At 43.2% G+C, this 23459-nt stretch overlaps 1 long non-coding RNA gene across 1 annotated transcript; it reads left to right on the top strand.

Moving 5' to 3' along the window:
• Positions 1–1032: 1032 nt before the first annotated feature.
• LOC110192504 (uncharacterized) lies at positions 1033–22527 on the top strand. The gene is made up of 3 exons (XR_002320173.2): positions 1033–1100; positions 21252–21405; positions 22408–22527. It is a non-coding gene; the product is annotated as an uncharacterized LOC110192504 (long non-coding RNA).
• Positions 22528–23459: the final 932 nt, after the last annotated feature.

Raw genomic sequence — 23459 nt, 5'->3', positions numbered from 1 at the left:
AGCAAGATATGCATTTATGTAACTCCGACAACGCCATTACAGGCAACACATTACATTTGTGTATTTTTTTAAAAAGATAGCTGAGCACCCTTCAGTGATCTTTTGTACAGCTAACTTGGACATTTACCTAAACACCCTTGAATACAGAGATTTGGTATTTTCTTCCTTCCTTTTTTTCTTCTTCCCTTTTTCTGTATTCCTCATCCCTTCTTTTCTTTCTTTCTTTCCTCCTTTCTAATTTTCCTTCTAGTGAGTGGGAAGAGGTGGGAAGGAAAACAAATGCTTGATGATTGAAAAAAATTATTTTAATGAGAAAAGAGATTGTTTTATTCTTTGATATTTGTATCTCCAGCTCCTGTCACCAAATAACTACTTAATAAATACTTATTGACTGATTGATTGAAAATAGTTTTCAGATGGAGCTAGTTCTCATTTTATGAGCAATGATGTGCATATTCACTTGTCTTCCAAGAGATGAGGAGCTGGGTTCTTCCTTGACTGCTTGTTCCTGTTTCAACAGCTTCTGACTGGATGTATCTTTTCAGAGTCCCACTTGGGCATGCCCAATCACCGTTTGTCCAATGACATTGCTCCCTTCAGACTCAAGAGGCTTATTCGAACCTCATAAAAGATCCCCTGAAGTGCTTGAGTTTTTGCATTTGGGTGAACATCTCATTATCAGATCCTTTTCTGCAATTAGGTTTTGGGCTTTCCAGGACCAGCTCCCTTACAATAGACAAAGAAGATAGGCTAGTCATGTGGCAAAGGTGAGGGATGCTAGTGCTAAGTGCTTTTATAAATATTGTTTCATTGGATCCTCACAACAACCCTGGGAGGTAGGTAGTATTATTATCTCCATTTTAGAGTCAAGGAAACTGAGGCAAACATAGGATACAAAGAAAAACAAATGGCAGTCCCTGTTTTCAAGAAGCTCACAGCCTAAAGAAGATTCAGTTCTATGTTCTAAGTGTGTTCCGTCCAGTGTGACCTCAGAGAGCAAAATCAGGGGCAATTATGAAAGACAGAGTTTAGATCTAACTAAGGAAAAGCTTCCTAACAACTACAGCTCCCCCAAATGAGATGGGCTTCCTGGACAGAGAGTGAGTTCCCCATCACTGAATGAAGGTTTTCTAGCAGGCTCTGGATGATGATGGGCAGAGCTGTTGTAGATGGAGATTGGGGTTTGGCTGGGTGACATCTCTGAGTGAATTCCTTTCTGGCTTCTGAGATACTGAACCTGCCCCCCTGTCTTAACTTTGGTCAGAAGGTCTGTCTCCCATGGTGTCTGGAGCAGAGGCCTCAGGACCCTGGCTCTCATTCCTGGTGCTCCTGGCTCTTGTCCCTGGCTCACCTTCAACTTCTTCCACTCACTCCCCAAGCAAAGAACACCCAACCCCCGACACTGCCTGGTGGGTGAGCACTGCTCATGAACTGGGGAGATAAGCGACAGTCCTCGCAGGAGGTCAGGTGCTCTGGGAGGTCTGCTTCGTCCCTCCCCCAGCCTTTCCTTCCACCCTGCCTGGCTGTCTGACTGGCCACATAAGAAATCCCTCCAGCCAGGGTCTACACACTGCTGAGTGGGCATGGTTCCTGGGGTCCTTGTTGCCCTCTTACTCCTCCCTCTCATCCTCCCTCACTTGGGCCTGCTACTGGTATCAGCAAAGCAGACAGATACAAGTAGGTACCAGTAGGATGCCTCCTAGGGAGAGGAGAATAAGGGGGCAGTATGAAGGAAGTGGGAGTAGAAATCTAATTCCATTCCAATGTTTCAGTTTGATTCATGGTATCTAACAGATAGAATGCTAATCTTAGCGTCAGAAAGACCTGAGTTCAAATCTACCCTCAGATTGTGGGCAAGTCACTTAGGGCAAGTCCTCAAGCTGGAAAAGACTTCGAAGGCCACAAAGGCCAACCAACTCTATTTTATAGATAAGGACACAGAGGCCAAAGGAGGTGTGATGACTTGTCCAGGATCACAGCAGGAGAGAGAGAGAGACAGACAGACAGACAGACAGACAGACGGAAGGATGGATGGATGGGCAGACAGAGAGACAAAGAAGGGAAGAGAAGGGAAGGGAAGGGAAGGGAAGGGAAGGGAAGGGAAGGGAAGGGAAGGGAAGGGAAGGGAAGGGAAGGGAAGGGAAGGGAAGGGAAGGGAAGGGAAGGGAAGACTGGATGGGAAGAGAGGACAGGAATGGAATGGACAGAAAGGAGGGGAGGGGAGGGGAGGAGAGTTCAAATTGTATCTTGTTCTAGTCTCCCTGACCATCCCACCTCCCTCCTAGTCAGTTTAGTAACTAACCAAAAACTATTAAGCCCCTACTATGTGCTACTTGTGCTCAGCTCTGGAGATACAAGTACAAAAAATGAAACAATCCCTACTTGCAATATTATATTCTAACGGGGAAGACAAAAAGTACTCATAAAAATAAAGATAGGTAGCACACCACATACAAAGTAGATAAATGTGAGGTCATTTGGGAAGGAGGGCACTAGCAGTTGGGTTCATGGAAAGGTTTCACGCAAAAGATGGTGCCTGAGCTGCATCTTAAAAGAAGAGAGAGATGCTGTAAGGTGGAGGTAAGGAGAGAGTATGTCCCAGGCATAGGGGACACGTAAAGGCAGCCAAGGAGATGGGAGATAGAATGGCATCTGTGAGAAATGGAGAAAAGGCCAGATTGTTTGGATCAAAGCATATGGGCAGCAATGCCCAATGAGGTTGGGCAGATACTTGAGTTCAGGTTGCATAGGGCTTCCAAACTAAACGGAGGAGTTTCCCTTTTATTCTAGAGGCAATATAGGCAACCACTGAGTCTGTTGAGCAGGCTAATCAAATGATGAGATGTGTGCTTAAAGATGATTACTTTGGCAGCAGTGTATAGGATGGGTTGGAGTTGAGGGAGACCTGAAGTAAGGAGACCAGTGAGGAGGGCTGTTGCAATGAAGCTAAGTGGCACAGTGGATACAGTGCCAGGCATTGGGTCAGGAAGACTCATCTTCCTGAGTTCAAATCTGGCCTCAGATACTTACTAGCTGTGTGACCCTGGGCAAGTCACTTAACCCTGTTTGCCTCAGTTTCCTCTTCTGTCAAATGAGCTGGAGAAGGAAATGGCAAGCCACTCTGGTTTCTTTGCCAAGAAAACCCCAAATGGGTCGTAGAGTTGGAAATGACTGAACGTGACTGAAAAACAACGTCCAATAAGGCTGTAGCTGTTTGAATAGAATAAAGGGGTCAGATACAAGAGACACTATGAAGGCAGAAATAGCAAGGATTAGATATGTGGGTGAGGAAGAGTGAGGAGCCCAGGATATGGACCTAAGACACTGGAAGGATGGCTGTGCCTTCAATAGCAATGGAAATGTTTGGAAGGAGGAGGAATTTAAGGGGAAAGATAATGAGTTCCATTTTAGACACATTAAGTTTAAGATGTCTCTGGGATATCCAATTTGAAATGTCTAATAGATGATTGGTGGTGCAGGAAAGAGACTAGGGCTAGATCTATAGATCTGGGAGTCATCTGCAGAGACAGAGTTAAATCCATAGGAGCTAATGAAATTACCAAGAAAGAGAATATAAAAGGGAGAAGAGAAAAAGACCCAAGACAGAACCCTGGAGAACATGAAATTAGGGGGCATCATGTAGATGATGAGTCAACAAAGGAGGCTGAGAAGAAGTGGTCAGACAGGTAGAAGTCAGACAAGGAGACAGCAACATCAGGAAAGCCCAGAGAGACAATGGTCTGCGTTATTAAATGTAGCAGTTAGGTTGAGGAGGGTTAGGACTAAGAAAAGGCCGTCAGATTTGGCAATTAAGAAATCACTGGTAATTGCAGGGGCAAGGCAACCAGATCCAATCCCTTAATCTTTGTAGTAATTGGCACTGGGTAGAGTAGTGGACACAGTACTAGACTTGGGGTCAAGAAGACTTGAGTTCAAATCCTGCCTTAGAAACTTACTAGCAGTGTGATCTTAGGCAAATCTCTTAACCTCACTCAACCTGTTAGCATATCTGTAAAGGTGGGGAGTCCACCTCCATCCCAATTAATCACAGGAGGCCAAGACATCTCAATTGAACTGATCAGTCAGATCAAAAGTAAACCAGGTATACAATGAGGTGGCACAGTAGATAGAACACTGGTCTTGGAATCAGGAAGACCCAAGTTCAAATCCAGCCTCAGATGCTACTTAGCTGTGCGACATTGGGCAAGTCACTTCACCTTGGTTTGCCTCAGTTTCTTCATCTGTAAAATAAGAAAAATAATAGCACATCCCTCCAGTAGTTATGGTGAGTTACGGTGTAGTTATCAAATGAGATAATAATTATAAAGGGCTTAGCACAGTGTGTGACACATAGTAGGCACTATACAAATGTTAGCTATTATTATTATTATTATTAGGTATTAATAAGTCCACATTCAATTTGAAAGAATCATAGGGGCTTTGGATCATTGGATAAAGACAGATAACACCACATAAGAAAGTTCTTGTGGTTGGTTGAAAGAGATCGTGTCTGTTGGGCTACATACAAAAATACAATGCTAGTTCAGAACCAGACAATTGAGTGGGAGAAGACTCCAAATTAGGGGACTGAGGATTCCAGGCCTCTGAGAGAGAATTGCTCTTGGGAGGAGGAGAGATTGTCTCCGCCTTTCTTCTCACTCTTCTCCATTGACAATGCTACTAGGGAGACCAGACTAGAAAGGACCAGCTGGGAGTAGAGACATAAAAAAGCAAATGGACCTCCTGAGAAATGCAACTATTCCAAGATGGAAGTGAGCAGGTTATGATCTTGTGAATTTTGACCTGGGGAATTTTGAAACATCCCTTGAACAACAGAGGCTGAGATAATCATAAGGTGAAACTAGACACAGCTAGGAAAGGCAGTTTCAGGACTCTAGCAAAAAACAACAAAACAAAATAAAATGAACAAAACAAAAAAAAAAGCCATGAGCCCTGGAAGCCCAGGAGAAAGTTATACTTAGAGGGAACTTCCAATGGATTCGCAAAGAGAGAAGAGGACCCCCAGTAAACAGTACTTAGGAATTTAGCCCTTGGACCACATGTGTATACCTTACCTGTGGGTCTCCATTGGACTCTTTAGTGGTGTATGAATCCCTTGAATTCTTTTCTGGTATTTAAATGTGATCCTTACCAGAGATATTCACCATGCCCTAACCAACTTTCACTTGAGGATTATAGAATTTACCTAAGACTACTTTTACCTGAGTAGGTCAATTTGTTGTAGAGTAGAGTACTTGTCAGCTGTCCCTCTGTGGACCCAACCTACTAGTGAGAATATGAGTTGGGAGAATGGGCCCAGGGTGTAGACTACACTTTCTCTACCACCGCCCCCTTCTCTCAGCATTCTGAGGTCTCTTCTCTGAGATCTTTCATCTGGATCCCAACCAGTGTAGCTACCTGGGAATTATCCAAAATTGAGGCCAGAACCAGAAACCTAGGAAGGGTTATAGCTCCCTGTATGGAGGTTGGAGGGGCACTGCCAAAATTTCCAAGTGGAATAGAAGCTCCAGAGGCCATACCAAAGTAAGTCAGAGACACTCATCTTCTGTAAGCCCAGGTAAGCAGTATTAGTTAAAAAGAAGGAGCATAGACCAGACCCCACCCCCACCCCAGTGAATGTCCTAGAGAGCTGGTCCTGGTGCCATTGTGAGAGCATGTAAGAGGAAACCCAGAGAGGGCTCAGACAGAAGACCCTCCTTGGCCAAGGTTACACAATTGTTAAGTGCCCAAAGAAGGACTTAAAACCAGCTCTTCTGATCCACAGCCCCATATTTCCTGAGAATCTTAGGCACTAGGTAGCTCTAAAAATCTATGGTTGAGGAAGAATATCTTTCCTAGTCTTTCATCACAGGAAAAGATATTTTTTTCCCTACCTCCCTCTCCCATCATAAAGAGTGTCTATGGGGTCAAGACTTGAAGGGCAATGGGAATTTAGTCTGGCTCTGCCACTGACTTTATAGGCAGGCTCTCTGAACCTCAGCTTTCTTCCTGTAAAGTTAAGCAACTAGCCTGGATGCCTCCAAGGTACCTTCCAACAGGAACATCCTGGGGCTCCATGAGTGAGTCCCAAATTCCCCATCCCTTTGCCTTGTCCTCCCCAGTCACATGGGAAGGTAAGCTGATAAAAACATTCACAGTAAGAATCAGAGGACAACTGAAAGCTTCTCCCAGAGAGAAAGTAGTAGAGTGGAGCAATGGGAATCCCATGAAATGGAGTTCATGTGTATAAGGAATGAAGGAAGGAAACAAGCATTTATTAAGCACCTACTATGTGTCAGGCACAATACTAAGTGCTTTATAAATATTATCTCATTTGATCCTCACAGTAACCCTGAGAGGTAGGTGTAATTATTGTCCCCATTTTATAGATGATGACACTGAGGCAAACAGAGTGACTCGCCCAGAGTTATACACTGCATTTGAAGTGAGATGAAAAAGAGAGAGAGAAGAAAAGAGAAATGAGGAGAGAGAAGAGTGAGAAAGGGAGGGAGCAGTAGAGAGGGAGAGAAATGGCAAGAGAGAGAAAGTGAGAGAGAAGGGAAGATAGGGAGAGATTGGGGACAGGGGGAGAAAGACGTGGAGAAAAGGAGGAGAGGGAAAGAAAGAGAGAGAGAACATAGAGAAGAGAAAGAGGGAGAAAGGGAAGGAGGGAGAAGAGAGAGATGAGTAGAAAAGGGAGAAAGAGGTAGGAGGAAAGATATGAGAGATAGGGGAGAGAGGGAAGAGAGAAGAAGAAGAAGAAGAAGAAGAAGAAGAAGAAGAAGAAGAAGAAGAAGAAGAAGAAGAAGAAGAAGAGAAGAAGAAGAAGAAGAAGAAGAAGAAAAGAGAGAGGGAAAGGAAGGGGAGAAGGAGTGAGGGGAAGGGAGAGAAGTGAGAGAGAAAAGATGGAAGAGATAGAGGTAGGAAAGAGAGGGAGAAGGAGAAGAGGAGAAAGAAGAGATAGAGAGGAAAGGAGGAGAAGAGATGGACATACAGAGAAACAGAGAAAAGAGAGAAAGAGAGAGGGAGAGAGAAGAGAAGAGAGTTGATGGATAGAGGAAGTATTTTCAACCTGCAGCAGCAAAGAGCTAGCCCTGGATTCAGAGGAGAATATGAAGACAGTTGGGACCTAGGCTTCAAAGAGGGCTGGGACCAGAGTCCCTCTGAGCCACCTGCCCAGGAGAAATCCTCCACCCAGTTGGGCTCAGCATGAGGGCACCTCGCGAAGAGAAGAGACATCAGGCTCATGCTGTGCCCGAGGTGGGAGTTGGTTTGGTGACATATGTTCACTATGCCTGTCTCTCACATGGGGAGGCAGCTGGATGGTGCAATGGATAGAGTACTGGTCCTTGAGTCAGAAAACTCAAATTGAAATCTGGCCTTTGACACATATTAGCTGTGTGACTCTGGGCAAGTCACTCTAGGTTTATTAGTGGTGGGGGAGGAATGTTTTGTAGCTACTGTTCTCACCATACTATCTAATAAATGCCTTTGCTTTGAGCTAATTATGTCTAGTGCCTATTAAGGGTAAGCCTGATGGTTGAAACTCATGAGCTAGAGTTTTAGGAGTACAAATGCACCAGAATACTCTTGAACATGGGGTAGTAGATGACCCTCTGAGAACTTAACCTGATGCTTAATACATTTTGATTGACTGATGGACTGATTGTTTAACCTGCAAACCTGTGAGTGCTTAGTTAAGAAGGTAGCTTTATGTGGAAAATATCTAGGTGCCCTATCCATATGCAGGGACCAACTGGTATGATTTTCCATCTGGAACTCTCCTGGGTACCCTAATATTGCAGGGATTCACTGAAGAAAAATTAGCATATTTTATTTTACACTCCACTTGGACAGTAAGTTTTCTGATATGTTTCATTTTTCAAGTCAGACTAATTTCTTTGAGACAACTTTTGTATGGTTAACACCTAAGTATTGCTATTGTGTTGCTCTGTCCATCACAAGGAGAGAAGGTCATGTGAATACAATAAATGTGGTCTCCTTAGGATACTGGCACCTAACAATTTCCCTCGATCACACTGTAGGAACTCATCTATGTTCATTTTTTTAAATTTTGCTTTTGCCTCACTGTGACATGAATCCAGCTTGTCTGAGATCATTATGGACTTCAGGTCCATAAGGCAAAGTGTGCCTGAAGACTTAGTTGCTCTGAGTGATGAACTCCAAGTGAGAAGTCTTATATGAGAGCCTCATACTTTGGGGGATCTTTCTGAATTGTCTTTCTGTCCTGGAGCAGAATGAATTTGCAACTCAATTTGGAATGTCCTATCTATTATAGGGATCGTTGGAGAAATCTTAGACACCCAAAACTACCTTCGGTAATTTCCAGTCAATACCAGGTCACTTATCCCTGTTAGAAACCTTTGATTTTCTTCACCCTCCCCCTTCTTTCCTTTATTGTCTTTGGGTTGGGACAGGTCTTGTAAGCACTAAGATTGGCGGCAATCTATGAGAATTTTGTGGAATTGTATCTATCTATTAAACTGGATAACCATAAAACTGAGGGGTGAGAGTAATCTCCTGACCTACTAACTACAATTGGACCCCCATGAAAAAATATTAATTTCTGACCTATTTGAGAACTCAACCAGATGAGCTTTGCTGAGACTCTTCCACATAAGGCACTGAAGAAAACACTCAAAAGAACAGTGCCTGCCCCTCAAGTCATCAGAAAACTAGCTAGAACTTGCAATACGAATAAATGTGCCAAAACCCTATTGGTTTGCTGGAGACCATAGATGTTTAACTGGGAGTAGACATAACATAGTGACACAATAACATAGTGAGGGAGACTTGGTTTACGTGCACCCAGCCCAGCTGATATAATCACATAAAAGTAAGAGCAAGATAACAGAGGCAATAGGTGTTAAGATATTCAACAAAAGCCAAAGACATATAGGTAGGACTTTTTATTTCTTTATGAAAGATGGAGAAATTTCCCTGATGAAATCAGAAGGGCAAATCTCCATTGTTTGGCCAAAGTTTGACCACATCACTGGTGGGCTTTCCAACTCTAGGAATAGTCAAGAATTTTAGGCAAAAAGTAGTTTTGTTAAATGTGAGCCCTGGCTCTCTACCAGAGAGCAGAAATGGAAGGAAACACAGTTCTCTCCCCCTCTTTAATCAACAATGACATTTTCCAGTGGAATTGCTCACTAGATAGAAGATACTGCATTCATCAGGGACACTATGCCCAATAAGGAACATCATAGGGAAATCAAGAAAAGAAAAAGGTCATGGGAGCCCTGCAGTGCTAGAGATGTGTGTTGATTTGGTTGCACTATTGTCTATGTGTACACCTCACTACCAGTGACCTCTAAGTTTGTGTCCACTCTTCCCATTGATGCTGTATGTATTTGGGAAAAAACATGCCCCAAATTTATGGTGGAGGGGGAGGATGTTTTAATGCTGCTCTTCTAACTATGCCATCTTAGTAAATACCTTTGTTTTGAGGTAATTAAGTCTACTGTCTGACTACTAAGGGTAAGTTCACCAGTGGGGGCTCATGGGCTATAGTTTTCAGAGTGTAGATCTACAAATGATTGTTGGACAAGTAAACACATCAACTATGCTATTTCTTGTGAAGAAGACACAGGAAGGCTTCTAGCACCTCTTTTTCTAGCAGGTTCACTTTTGGTCCAGTCAGACAGGAAGACAGGAATGGAATCATATTAAGGGGTTAAATAATCTTCCTTTATTCAAGTCTAGTTTTCTCAAAGGGAGTTTGCTGATAATGGGAGCACCAACTCCTACAGCATTCCCTAACAACCATTCTCACAGGGGCTGGCATGAAGAGGGGGCAATAATCCTGATGGAGCCCATCAAGACAAGCACAACTTGTGCTGTCCCCTAAATCCCCTCAAGCCTCAATGGGGCCAGTGGAGGCAAACACACAGATTTCCCCTCCCACCCTTGATGGGGGCCTATCAAGGCATGCACAGCATTCCAGCCTGCACATTCACCCCTAAGAGGGTCTCCAGTAACTGACCAGTGCCCACTTGCTTTATAGGGTAACAGACAAAGAAGGCATATTGCCAGCAATAGTCTCACAATTTTACATCATTTTATCCCTGTATCTACTGTGCAAGGGTAGCAGAGATGTTTAGATCCATGATCATGAGAACTCATATCTAACACCTGGAAAGCAGAGATGGTTATGGCTATGGATCCTGGGAAGAAAACTTTAAGAAAGAATAACAAAAAATCCATTTTACACACACTAAAATTCACCTTACTTACAATGACTTTGAACCTGAGGGTAGTAGTTGCCCTCTGGTGTTGAATTGGGAAGGTAGTCCCAGAGGAGGTATTGCATAATTATATACAGTCCGTTCCAGCTCTGATATTATACATTCTATGTCACTCAAGGTCATGACAATGAAGGTGGTAAGACTCCAAATTTGATGTAAGCTGGAGCCAGGAAACACTGGGAAAAGTGATCTACAAGGCTATAGTTCTCTATTGACAACAGAGTTCCTCAGAGAAACCCTGGGTCTGTGGAGACTTTGAGGCAAAGTTGTCTATCAGCATTACTAGCTAATTTTCTGCTGAGGCAAAAACAAAATTGTGTGTACACACACACACACACACAACACACACACACACACACACACACACCCCAATACTAATGGTTACCTGGGATTCCTGATAGTGGGTGTTGGGGATAGTGGGTGCATATTGTATTTTCTGTACCCCTTCATCTTTGAACACCCCTATCAAATTCCTCATTTACCTTATCCTTAGAATTCTCTCTGAATTAGTGACTCCTCACTTTCTCCCAGATTCCCTCAGGATTTCCTGGCCTATATATAATCTAAAACTTGTTTTCCCTTAACTCAAACTTAGATACAAGTTGAATGTTTCAGGAAGGCCTTTAGGGAGCAAAGAAGAGACAAAATTTGAAAGAAATAAAGCTTATCAACCACTGTATCTGGAAACCTTCAGAGATACCTCCTCAGTCAGGGTAACTAGAACAGCCCAGCCTGAATATCAGGCAGGGTGGAAGAAATGAGGAATTTCCTTCGGGCCACAACGGTTGAGACAGATAACATTATTCAAAAGTTTAGATGGAATCAGGTAGATTCAGGGCTGCTTATGATCCAATATTTCTCCATTCCCTGGTCCCTGGACCCTGGTTTAGGGTCCTTCTTTCTGCATTCATTTTACTTGAACTCTTCCATCTGCCACTTGGCTCAGGAACAAGAAGCAATGGTCTAGCCTATATGCCCAAGTGGTACTACAACCCAAGTCTGCAACATGCGAACTGTTTATCTATGGAGGCTGCGGAGGCAATGGCAACAGATTTGACACCTGAAAGCAGTGCCAGAAAAAGCGTGATAAATCCAGTAGCTTACTCTCAGCCCTCATCCTTCTCGACTTCACTGCATCTTTGATCCTGACCCATCTCCCTCCTTCGTTGCTCTTTCCTTCATAGTCTTTCATGAACATGCTGTCTTCTGTACAAAATGCTTCTCTAAGGCTTTCCTGTATCACCATCTGTGTCCCAGCACCTAACCACAGGAGTGTCCCAAGGCCCTCTTCTAGGACCTCACTTCCCCCTCTCTACACCTTCTCTTTTGATGACCTCATCAGCTCCAATTATCTCTTGGAAGATGATTCACAGATCTGCACCTAATTTAGTTTCCGTCTCTCATTGCCAACCATCTTTAACTCCACTAGATGTCTCAAAGGCATCTGAAACTTAATATATTCCAAACTGAACTAATTATCTCTAGCCATCCCCTGCCCTGCAAACCCCATCCCTGGTTCTGTTCAGGGTACTACTATCCTTCCAGTCACCCAGGTTTATAACCTAGGAGTCATCTTGGACCTCAGCCCCCATATCCAATCCAAGGAGGGAATAACTACCTACTATGTGTCAAGGACTATGCCGAACATTTCCAAAATATTCTCTCATTTGCTTAGTCAGTTGCCTGGTATTTTGGATTCTGCCACCATCTCTCACATTTGTCCCCTTCTTTCTACTTGCCAACCCACCTCCCAAGTCAAGGACCTCTGCCTAGCCCATTTCAATAACCTCTCCTTTGTTTATGATGTGACCCTATTGCATATCCGCTTTGACCTTATTATGGTTCAGTATATAAGATGCTGGTCTAAACCTAATTTCTAACAAACCGCTTTTGAGTTTTCCTGGTAGTTCTTATCAGACAGGGAGTTCTTTCCCCAAGAAATTTAAGTTTTCAGGTTTACCAACACTGTTATTGAGAACCAATTCTTGTTCCTAATGTTTCCTCATCTACTCTGTTTAAACCCGTGCCAAATAGGTTTGTTCATTACCACTTTCTAATATGAGATATGAAAGTAATACTCCCCCTTCATGCCTATGGGTTTTTCTTCATTATTCCCCCTTGAGATTCTAGACCTTTTGTCTCTCCAAATGAATGATTGAACTATCCAAAGATAGAATCCCCTTAGTAATTTGATTAGTAGGATTAAGTCTTTAAATCAATGTATATAGTGTATCATTTTTAATATGACATGTGAATTTCCTTCCAGTTATGTGTCATTCTTTATTTTTTTGTTGTTCTTGGTAAGGCGATCAGGGTTACACAGCTAGTCTGAGGTCAAATTTGAACTCAGGTCCCTCTGACTCCAAGGCTCGAGCTCTATCCACCGTGCCACCTAGCTGCCCCCTTTTCTTTATTTCTTTAAAGAGTGTTTTGTAAGGAAATTTATGTAAGTCTTGAATGTGACTTAGAGAAATTGTACACATTTTATAGTTATTTGAATGTGGTTTCCCTTTCTGTTATTTTTCTCCTAGATTTTATTGTTGCTATAAAGAAATCTTCATTTCTGTGGATTTATTTTGGATCCCATTACTTTGCTAAAGGTTTTAATTGTCTCAATTAGTTTCTTATTAATTCTCAAGGGTTTTCTAAATAAACTCATGTTTATCAGCAAATAGGAAAAAAATCATCTCTTATTTCCAATATTTGTGCCTTTACCCTTAATTTCTTTCTCTTGTCATTGCTGTCACTAGTTTTTCCAAAAATAATTCAACTACCAGTAGTAGAAAGGAGGTATCCTTGCTTTATTCATGTATTTACTGTTACATGTATTTACTAGAAAGCTTCTAATGTTTTCCCATTTCAGATAATGCTAGCTACTGATTTTAGATGTATTTTTGTTTTGTTCAGTCATTTTAGTCTTGCCTGACTCTTGGTGACCCTATTTGGGGTTTTCTTGGCAAAGATACTGGAGTGGTTTGCCATTTCCTTCTCCAGTTCATTTGACAGATGAGAAAACTGAGGCAAATATAATTAAATGACTTGCCCAGGGTCACAGAACTAAGTGTCTGAGCCCAGATTTGAACTCATGAAGATGACTCTGTCTGACTCCAGGTCCAGTGCTCTATCCATTTAGCCACCTAGCTGGCTTTAAATATATACTCTTTACTATATTAAAAGCACTCCTGGGGCAGCTATGTGGATTCACTAACTGTGTGACTCTGGGCAAGTCACTTAACCCCAATTGCCTCACACAAAAAAAGCGCTCCTTCTAAGTCTATGCTCATAGGGTCTGTCAAAGGCCATTTTCTGCATCTAATCATGCATATAACAATGCATAAACTTCTGCATATCATCATGTGATTCTCAATAAATGGGGAGGGGTGGAGGGAACAAAATGTTTAGGGTAAGCAAGCCATAGGTCGGGGAAATGAAGACCCAGGAATTGGCAGGCAGGTCCTCAAGCTGAGCCCTTCAGACAGCAGGCTTTGGCAGAATAGTGTATACAATTTCTCTTCATCAATCTGCAAAAAAAAACAAATTTCCATCCTTTCATAAGTCAGCAAGATTTTTCATTTTCTCCTCTCACCTTCCATTCATACCCCATCTCCCTAGCCAGGGTGGGTATTGATCATCTAGACATATCCAAAAAAGACCCAAAAAACTAGAGATCCTAAAAGTCTCCTTTCTGGGGTCTCTGTTTAACCCCAGACAAAGAGGAAGAATGATAGGTGTTCACACACACACACACACACACACACACACACACACACACACACACACACATACACACACACACACACACACACACACACACACACACCCTAGCATATTCACATGAGAATATGCCAGAAAAGACCCAGTCCCTCCAAAAGACTTCCAACTGTATGTGCCCTGGTGGTCCTGGGAAATTGTTAGACCCAATCAAGGCCACATATCTCACTTTGCTGCTCTGGAGCAAGGAGACAAAATTGAAACCTGAGGGCTGCGGCAACCCATACAGGAAAAGGCTGTAGCTGTAATGGGCCTAGATGTGAGGAGGCATTACTGAGTGGGAGAACAGGGATACTGATTAGGGGCTCCCAGATGAAAGGCATCCCTACATTTCTATCCCTGAATACATAGAAGCTCCTGCTGGATTTACAGGGGCCACAAACCCTAAGCTCCTGTGCCTAGTCTGAAGGTCATATCTTTGCCATTTGTAGGGTCAGACAATTGCAAAATTTGGACATATACATAGGCACTAATAAATGTTTCCAGATGTGGAGTAACTAAGGTTCCTCTTTGTGATTCTCCCATTTCCCTTTCTGTACCCTAAGGAAGAGAATAGGATGTGTGTTTCTATATTCCTATCCACCCTGCCTCCCAAACCCAGTAATATTAGACTCCGGACTCCCAAAGACCCCACTGCAGGGTCCCAGACTAGACCTCTCAAGGCAGAAAACAGAGTCCCAACTGAGCCTATAGATCTCTTATCACCCCCAATCCCTAACAAAATCCCAACTTTTCACTGTAGCTAGTTGTCTCTAACCAACAGAGTAGAAAGCAGGTGATTAAATTCCTGGAGGACACAAGCATGGCTGAGAGCTCCAACCCTCCTACTGTATTTTCATTTTCAGTGGGAGACTTGAGAAACTGAATTAAAATGGGATGCTGATGGATTTTCAGTCATGGCAAATAGAATAGTCACTAGTAGGAGAATACTGGACAATCCAATCACTTCATACTGATTATAGCCATGGGAGAGGATCAAGGTTTATGACTAGAACCTATAAGGATTCTCTATCTCACCTTGTCCTTTACAAATCGATATACATTCTTTCTTGGAGTGCAAGTTGTTATCATTGCCTCAACAACCTCCATAGACGAATGGCTCACAGTTTGTAGAAGTCGAATAGTAAAACCAATGCCATGTGAAGATTTGGCATGAGCCGTCATCTTTAGGAAGAGTGCATGGAACTGAAAGGAGACCCCAGAGAGGTGACTATGGCAAGTTGGGGAGCCCAACATCAGTGCTCACTAAACCCAAATCCAGATTGGCCAAATACATCATCCCTACTTCCCATTGTGCCCTGTTGCCCATCCTAGCCCCAGCCTAATATTCTTAGGCTTTCCAAAGATCCCATCATAGAATCCCAGGTTTGATCCCATTGGGGGCAGCACCCAGGGTCCCAAATTACCTCTTCCCTCCCCCTAGTCCACATCAAAACCCCATTTCCTCAGTGCATGGTTACCATAGAAGTAAGGCCCAAGGAGGGTAATTAGCATCTCAAAGACCAAAGGGTTAACAGGGTCAAGATCTCTAGTGGAAAGGTCATTGGATTTTTAAAGACTTAAGACCTTGGTTCAAATCTTGACTGGTATTTTCCACCCCAAATCAATGATCTCATGATTCAGTTGTCTTTCCTCTAGAGCACAAGTTCAGTGGGGGAAATGGATGAAATTAGAATCTCTTTTTTGGCTCTCCCAAGATATGGCATCATTCAAAGGGTCCCAGGAATTCTAACATGTGTCATGGACACCATGCCCTAGGTCATAGAATCTTAGAGGATGGGACGGTCTTTAGGGATCCTCTAATCTAATCCTTCATTTTTTGGGTAAGGAAACTGAGACCTGGAGACACATGATGGCAGTTAGCCATTGGCAAGGCTGTTATTAGAACCAAAGTCATCTGACTCTAGTTCCATTTCATTCAGTCCTCTTTCTATGCATGTGTGCATGCGTATGGGATGTGTGTGTGTGTGTGTGTGTGTGTGTGTGTGTGTGCCAATGAGTCTCGCCCCAATAATGCAAATCAAGCAATTCCATTTCTATCTCTCTCTTTCCTTTAATCACCAGATTTCTTAAAACCATTGCCCACCACACCTAGTGCCTACTCTCCCTTCACTTTCATTAGCCTATAGAAACAGCCTTTGAAATCTACCAGTGATTTCCTAATAACCAAATCTGATGGTCTATTTTCTGTTTCCTTTTGACTTCACCGAAGAATTTGATACCACTCTATCTTTAAGACACTCTCTCCTTCCTTGGCCTCCTAAACACTCCCTTCCCTTGTTCTCTTCCCGGTGTTATTCCACTCATGGACTCCCAAAAAGTAAATGTCAATAAATTGTGGAACATGGGACTTTAAACTAGTGACAATTCCTCCTTTGGCCACTTTTCCTCCCTCACTGCTCTGTTGCTTTCTGGGATGTATGATCTTTCATTCTAACTGCTTCTCAGCATGGCTGACTCACCAGGTGAGCTATGTAGGACCCCAGGCTCTCTTTGTGGCTTATTCACTGCTGGAGGAGTGTTGAAATCAGTTCACTTTAAAATTTTATTTTTTCCTCAATTACACGTAAAAACAATTTTAGCATTCTTTTTTCAAATTTTGAGTTCCAGGGTCAGCTAGGTGGTGCAGTGGATAGAGCACTGGCCCTGAAGTCAGGAGGACCTGAGTTCAAGTCCAGCCTCAGACATGTAACATTCACTAGCAGTGTGACTCTGGGCAAGTCACGTAACCCCAATTGCCTCACCAAAAAAAAAAAAATTCTTTAGGGGCAGCTAGCTGGTGCAGTGGATAGAGCACCAGCCCTGGATTCAGGAGGACCTGAGTTCAAATCCGGCCTCAGACACATAACACTTACTAGCTGTGTGACCCTGGGCAAGTCACTTAACCCCATTGCCTAAAATAACAACAAAAAAAAAATTTTGAGTTCCAAATTCTTTCCCTCCTTCCCTCCTCTCCACCCCTCCCCCATCAAGAAAGGAAGCAATTTGACATAGGTTATACATGTGCAGTCATTGGAGTCAGCTTAAAAGGAGGTTTAGGCATGGAGAAAGATTCTTTCCATGACCAGTGTCCACCTGGTCTTGTCCTTGACCTCTCCAGACTTGCCCACATCCTATGTGAATTCCTTCTCTGTGTCTATGGCTCTTTTTGTATCTGTCTTTGGCATTTGAAGTCTGGTCAGTCTCTCCTGCTCACCACCATCCTACACTTGACTACTGGCCCTAGGTATGGCTTCCTACCTCATTAGTCATGTCCATTGGGAAAAGATGGAATAATGAGCAAGGAGAGGTTCTTCATATGGGATATTGGCTCTATAGGAAACATCACCCAAGAGATAACATGGATACGCAGCAAACCACAAACCACAGAGCTTATAAGGAGACAGCTTCAGTCAGGGTCTAGTAACTACTGATTCCAAGAGTCTTGCAATCTCTGCCATACGCAAACTCAAGAGCATAAGTGCTCAAAAGGTGTTACCAAGGTCACCTCTCTTGATGACTTTATGACATAACTGTTCATCCTTTTGTGCATTATAAAATTAAGATATCGGGTAACTTAGAGCATAGCCTAATATGTCAGACTTTCCAAGGGAAACACAATACTAGAGAACAAATATGCACAAATACATGAAGTCAATCAGGTTCCCAAGGTTTTACTGTTCTGCTAACAATGGTCTTAGCTCGCTCTCTACCCTTTCTTCCTTCCCATATAATCTGTGCTATAGCTATTCTCTAAGGGTCATTTTAAGGCAGCATCCCAGGCTTTTCACACCTTGTTATAGAATTACAGGAAAACTCTTCAAAGTTCTTTTACAATCTCCCTCCCCCTGCCCAACCTCCAATTAAATATGTGTTGCCTCCAGCAGATTAACTGGTGTGCACTGGGCACATTTGTCCATATTCCTAATTCAAAATGCCACAAGGAGGCTCAAGTAGCATCCTTTTGAGTGTCTCCCCAGGGATTTGTACTAAAAGGTCTTCAACAAAGTCTGTATCATACCTCCTGGACAATCTGGAAATTAACAATGTTCTGTAGGAGTCCGTATCTACCACAGTGGCTTGGAGATTATTGCCTTACAAATCCAATCTAATCACATTTATGAAATTCTCATAGGTTGCCACCTACCTTAGCACTTGAAAAAGTCTGCCCCAACCAGAGATAGTTGTATCAAAAAAGTGAAAATAGTAAAGAATAAAGAAAAGAAGGCGAAAATACCAAAACAGGAAACTGAGAGCCCCATACTGAAAGCACCAGTCCTGGTAAACATAGCATGGTCATATTTTGAAGATTGAAGTCTTTGGGTAGCTTCTCCTCACTCTGTCCTATGGCTTCCCCAATTTCCTAAAGGCACCCTTTTATGGTCTAATCCAGGTCCACTAGCACTTCCAAAATAAGTGATCAAGGCTCAACTGTATCTGGATGATCAATCATATCAGGAGCACAGGCCATGGGGAGCCTAGAGTGCCCCTTAAGAGCCTGAAATCCACAGTTGGCCCCTTGAGTAAGGAGTGGATTGTAAGGCATAAGGAGACTGGAATGGAGAGGGAAGAGAAAGCTATTAAAATGAGTGAACACCAAATAGAGGATTTTCTATTTAATCCTAGAAGTGTTAGGGGGTTGCTAAAATTTATTGAATAGGGAGGTGACATGATCAGATCTACACTTTAGGAAGATAACTTTGTCAGCTGAGTAGAGGATAGACTGCAGTGGGGAGAGACTTGAGGCAGGGAGGCCAATCAGAAGGCCATTGCAATAACCCAAAGATGAGGTCATAAGGGCCTATACCAAGATGGCGGCAGTGTCAAAAGAGACAAACAGATATATGTGAGAGATGTTACCAAAGGTAAAATTGATGAGCCTTGGCAATAGTTAGATATGGCAGGTAGATGGGATACAGGGAAGGGAGGCAAGAGAGTGAAGAGTTGGAAATGACACTTAGGTTGCAAGCCTGGGTGACTGCAAAGATGGTGGTACCCTGGACAATAATGGGGAAGTTAGGAAGAAGGGAGGGTTTGGGGGAAAAGATAATGAGTTCACTTCTGAAAATGTTGAATTCAAGATGTCTATGGTAAATTCAGTTTGAGATAACCAATAGGCATTTGGAGATGTGAGACCAGAGATCAGCAGAGAGCTTAGGGTTAGTTAAATAGATTTGAGATTAATCAGCATAGAAGTGATCATTGAAATGGTCATCCATGTGAGCAGATGAGATCACCAAGTGAAACAGAATCAAAGAAAAAGAGAGAAGGGCTGAGGACAGAGCCTTATGGGACCCCCGTGATTAGCAGGCATGACCTGGATGAAGATCCAGCAAAGGAGACTGAGAAGGAGAGGTCAAATAGACAGGAGACAAGCCAAAAGAGGGCATTTTCACAAAAACTTGGAGAGGAGAGAGTATCAAGAATAGGGTGGCGGACAGTGTCAACAGCCACACAGAGGTCAAGAAGGATGAGGATCAAGAATGCACCATTAGATTCAACAATTAAAAGCTCATTAATAACCTTGGAAAGAGTGGTTTTGGTTGAATGGTGAGGACAGAAGCCAGACTGAGGAGAATTAAGAAAAGCGAGAGGGGAAAGGAAGTGGAATCATTCATTGTAGTCAGCCTTCTCAAGGAGGTTAGCCATAAAGGGAAGGAGAGACATGGGAAAAGAACTAGTAGGGATAGATGGAGTAAGTGAAGGTTTTCTGGGGATGGTGAAGACGCGGGCATGTTTGTAGGCAGTAAGGAAGCAGCCAATAAACAAGGAAAGATTGAAGATCAGTGGGAGGCAATGGAAGCAGCAATCTACTGAAGAATATGGGATGGAAGAATCTCTTGGGTAGGTAGAAGGGTTACCTCTGGTAAGGAGTAAGCCCACCTCATCATGTGAAACAGGGATAAAGGTGACCGAGTGGCAGAAGGCATCCAATTAACAACATGAAGAGGCAGGAGCTCATGGCAAATGGCCTCATTTCTTCAATGAAATTTGAAGTGAGATTCTCAACTGCGATGTGGAGGAGAGGGAAGCTATGTGAGTTTTGAAGAAAGATAAAAAAATTTGGAAAAGCACTTATGGAGAGTGGGATAGTCAGTCAATTAGAGAGGTATGAAAGGATTACTTCTGCTACAGTGAGGGTCCAGTTGAGATTATATGACATATTTGTAGTGGGCCCAGTCAGTCAGTTCAGTTTCATTATTTTCTCTACCTTCATTTAGCAGAAGATAAGTATAAGAAAAGGCAGTGGATGGTGGGAGTAATTTAGGGCTGAACCATGGCAATGGTCCTAGCCGATCAGTGATAGGATAAAAAGGTGAAGGACTCAAGAGAAAGGGACAATGAAGAGTTGAATTGGTTTGCCAAGGGTTCAAGATGGGGAAAGGGAGGAGAGTAGCCAATAGTCAGTAAAGGAGTGTTAGCCTCGGAAAGATCTAGGGAGTTGAGGAACTGGAGGTCATGATGAGGACTGGGTTGCAAGACACAGAGAGAGGTAGAATGACAATAGATTTTTATCAGGTAAGGGAATTTCAGAGTTCATAAACATGGAAGTAGAGCATTGTAGGTGATAGTGAGATCAAAGATGTGATCATCTCTGTGTATAGCTGAGGTGGGATAGAGGCCTGAGTTATGGTGTTTGATGGAGTATCAATATGTATAAGTCCACTAATACAAGGAGATGAAAAATGGAGAGGAGAGAAAGACTGTAAGCCAGGTACTAAACTTAACAAGACAAGAAAGAGAGTATCCTGGAAGCTGGTAGACAACAGGTAAAAGAACTTTGTTGGGATGGCAGATATAGATTGAGTGAACCTCAAAGGAGTAGAGGTTACTGAATGATGGAGGTGGAGGGAGAGACTGGAAGTGACAATGAGGAGGAGAGAGAGAGAGTAGCCTGCCTTGACCATTGAGTTGGGAAGTGAGTGAAAGTTGCTCGAAAGGATGGCTATGTCTTCAGGAAAGAGCTGGATCTCAGTGAGACGCAGAAGAAGAAAGGAATAAGAAAGAAAAAGATTCAAAAGCAAGTTTGTTACCTATCCAGCAAGAAGCTTTAACATTGCAAGAGCAGAAATAAGGCGAATGGGAATAAGTGAGCAGTTAGTGATGGATGGAGAACAGAGATTGTACCATGATAGGTAGGGATTCAGGATCACTGGGGTGGCTAAAGTAGGACCCAGGCTGAGCTCAGGGAAGTCAGAGATGTGACTTAATATAGTTTCTGCTCCTTAGCCTAGAAGACAAGCAAAGGAGAGGACTCCAGAATGGGAGCACCTCCAGGTTCCAGCTTTCCAATCTGGTTGGATGTATTTCTCTCTGGCAGATCCAAGTGAGGTGATGGGCATCCTGCCTTCTTATGCCATACCCACTGGGATGGGTCACTCAGGTATGGAAACCCCAGAAGTCCCTCTCAAATACTACCTGGTCTCCCTATCCAGTCCTAGGAGGAAGCAGACTGTGTGGGTCCACCCTCATATGAGACAAGACAGTTTCTTGTCCCCACCCTGTACCCCCAACACCACTGCAGATCCTTCCAAGAAGGTCTCGGGGCAGTGGTTATTGCTTGCCATGATAAGGGAGGCAAATCTTCCCTCATGGTATGGAGAATGGACAAAAATCAATCCTGAAGTCTAACCCAAGGCTGCCCCCCTAGGTAAAAAGCTAGAGGGAAGGGACAAGATCTAGGAAGGTGGGGATGCTGCTTAGGAGCCTCCTGCAGCACCCAGGCCAACTGTCACCATGACACAGCCATAGAATTCCTGTGCCCAGCATGGAAATCATCCACAGCTCTATTCCCTGGAACAAACTGGGACACCCAGTGCCTTGTCTACAGTAGGTATCAACAAATCCTTTCAGACTGGTGGTAGCCAAAATTTGTCCTGAGCCCACTCTCACTTCCCTTTCTGTTATTCTATCACTACCTCCTATTATCCAGGCCACGTCCCTCCTCGATTCCTCTGGTTCTTTTAAGGTCACACAATGAACTTTCACTTAAAGCTTAAAGGCCCTCAGATTTTAAAATCACACCCCACCTTCCTTCCTGCCTTTACCCGAAGCCTTTTTGGAAGGAGAAAGTAAGACTAGTGGGGAACAATCCCTGGTGAAAAAAATTCACACTGAAGTGTGAATGACTAGTAGCTTCACCCCTCCAACCCCGCTCCCCAGGCAGTTGCATTTTCAAATGGAAGTTTGGGAAGTCCAGTGAACTGGGGACTTTAGAGGGAATTTCAGGCAAAGTAAGGAATCACTGGAGAAATATTTAAAGGTTGCCCCTAGCCCTGGGCAGGGCTGGATTCAGATGTCAAAATTGCCCTCAGCCTTACCTTTACTACTGCAGGCTTGCAAGCATTGGAATTTGTTTCTGAAGTTGTTATTATTTCCTCCGCAGCCCCCATAGATAAAGGACTCACACTTCTGGGTGTCCATATTGAAAAACCACCTAGTGAAAACCCCTCGGCAGACACCCTGATCTTCAGGCAACTGGCATTTGCCTAAAGAGAGACACCAAGAAGGTGGGAATTACAGATAATAATAATCGCTAATATTTATATGCAAAGCACTTCACAAATACGATATCATTTGATTCTCACAACTTTGAGTGGTGGGGGCTAATATTATCCCCATTTTGCAGATGGTGAAACCGAGGAAGACAAAAGTTAAGTAACTTGCAGCTAGCAGATGTCTGAGGCTGCAAACTCAGATCTATTCTGACTCCTGGTCCAGCACTCTAGACACTTTGTCCCCTAGCTGCCTCCAAGATAAGAGATCCCAAGGCACCTATTGGCCAAAACCAAATTCACATTCCTCAGTACCTGAGGGTCATTGAGGAGGTTCAGAATCCCAGAATCCAACAGTGGACAAGCTTAGATAGAGCCAAGCTTGCTGACTTTTTCCACTAGAACAGGGGTTTTTTATTTGGGGTCTGAGAATTTGTTTCTTTTTAATATTTTGACAACTGTATTTCAATATAATTTGTTTCCTTTGAAATCCTACATATTTTTGTTTTATGCCTTTAAAAACCTTCTTTCAAGAAGGGGTCCACAGGCTTCACTGGACTGCCACTGGGGTCCAGGACACACAAAAACAGTAAAGAACCCAGGTACTAGACCACAAGTCTGCTGGAAGCAGGGTTCTGGTCAGATCAGAATCTGTATCTGCTCTTTGTAGATGTGACCTGTTTCATTCTCAGCTCCATAGAAGTTGTAGCTACAGTACCTGTGTGAGAGGCCCTACTGTGAATCTTTTGCAATGAATCTGCACCAAAAGGTCCACCTAGGCACACCAGCTAGCAACTTGTGGCTTCTAATCCCTTGGGCTCTAAGCCTAACAATGGTCCAACATGGAGACCCTATGACTCCCAGGGAAATGATGCCAAATGGAACTTCTTCAGTGTTGAGGACAGAGATCCCAGTAGCTCTCTGGTGATGAGTGGTGTAGTCT

This window comes from Phascolarctos cinereus, unplaced genomic scaffold, assembly GCF_003287225.1.
Source record: "Phascolarctos cinereus isolate Bilbo 61053 unplaced genomic scaffold, phaCin_HiC Scaffold_2;HRSCAF=192, whole genome shotgun sequence".
Classification (NCBI taxonomy): Eukaryota; Metazoa; Chordata; class Mammalia; order Diprotodontia; family Phascolarctidae; genus Phascolarctos; species Phascolarctos cinereus.
The sequence above is the reverse complement of the archived record's forward strand: the minus strand, read 5'-3'. Positions and strand labels throughout refer to the sequence as shown.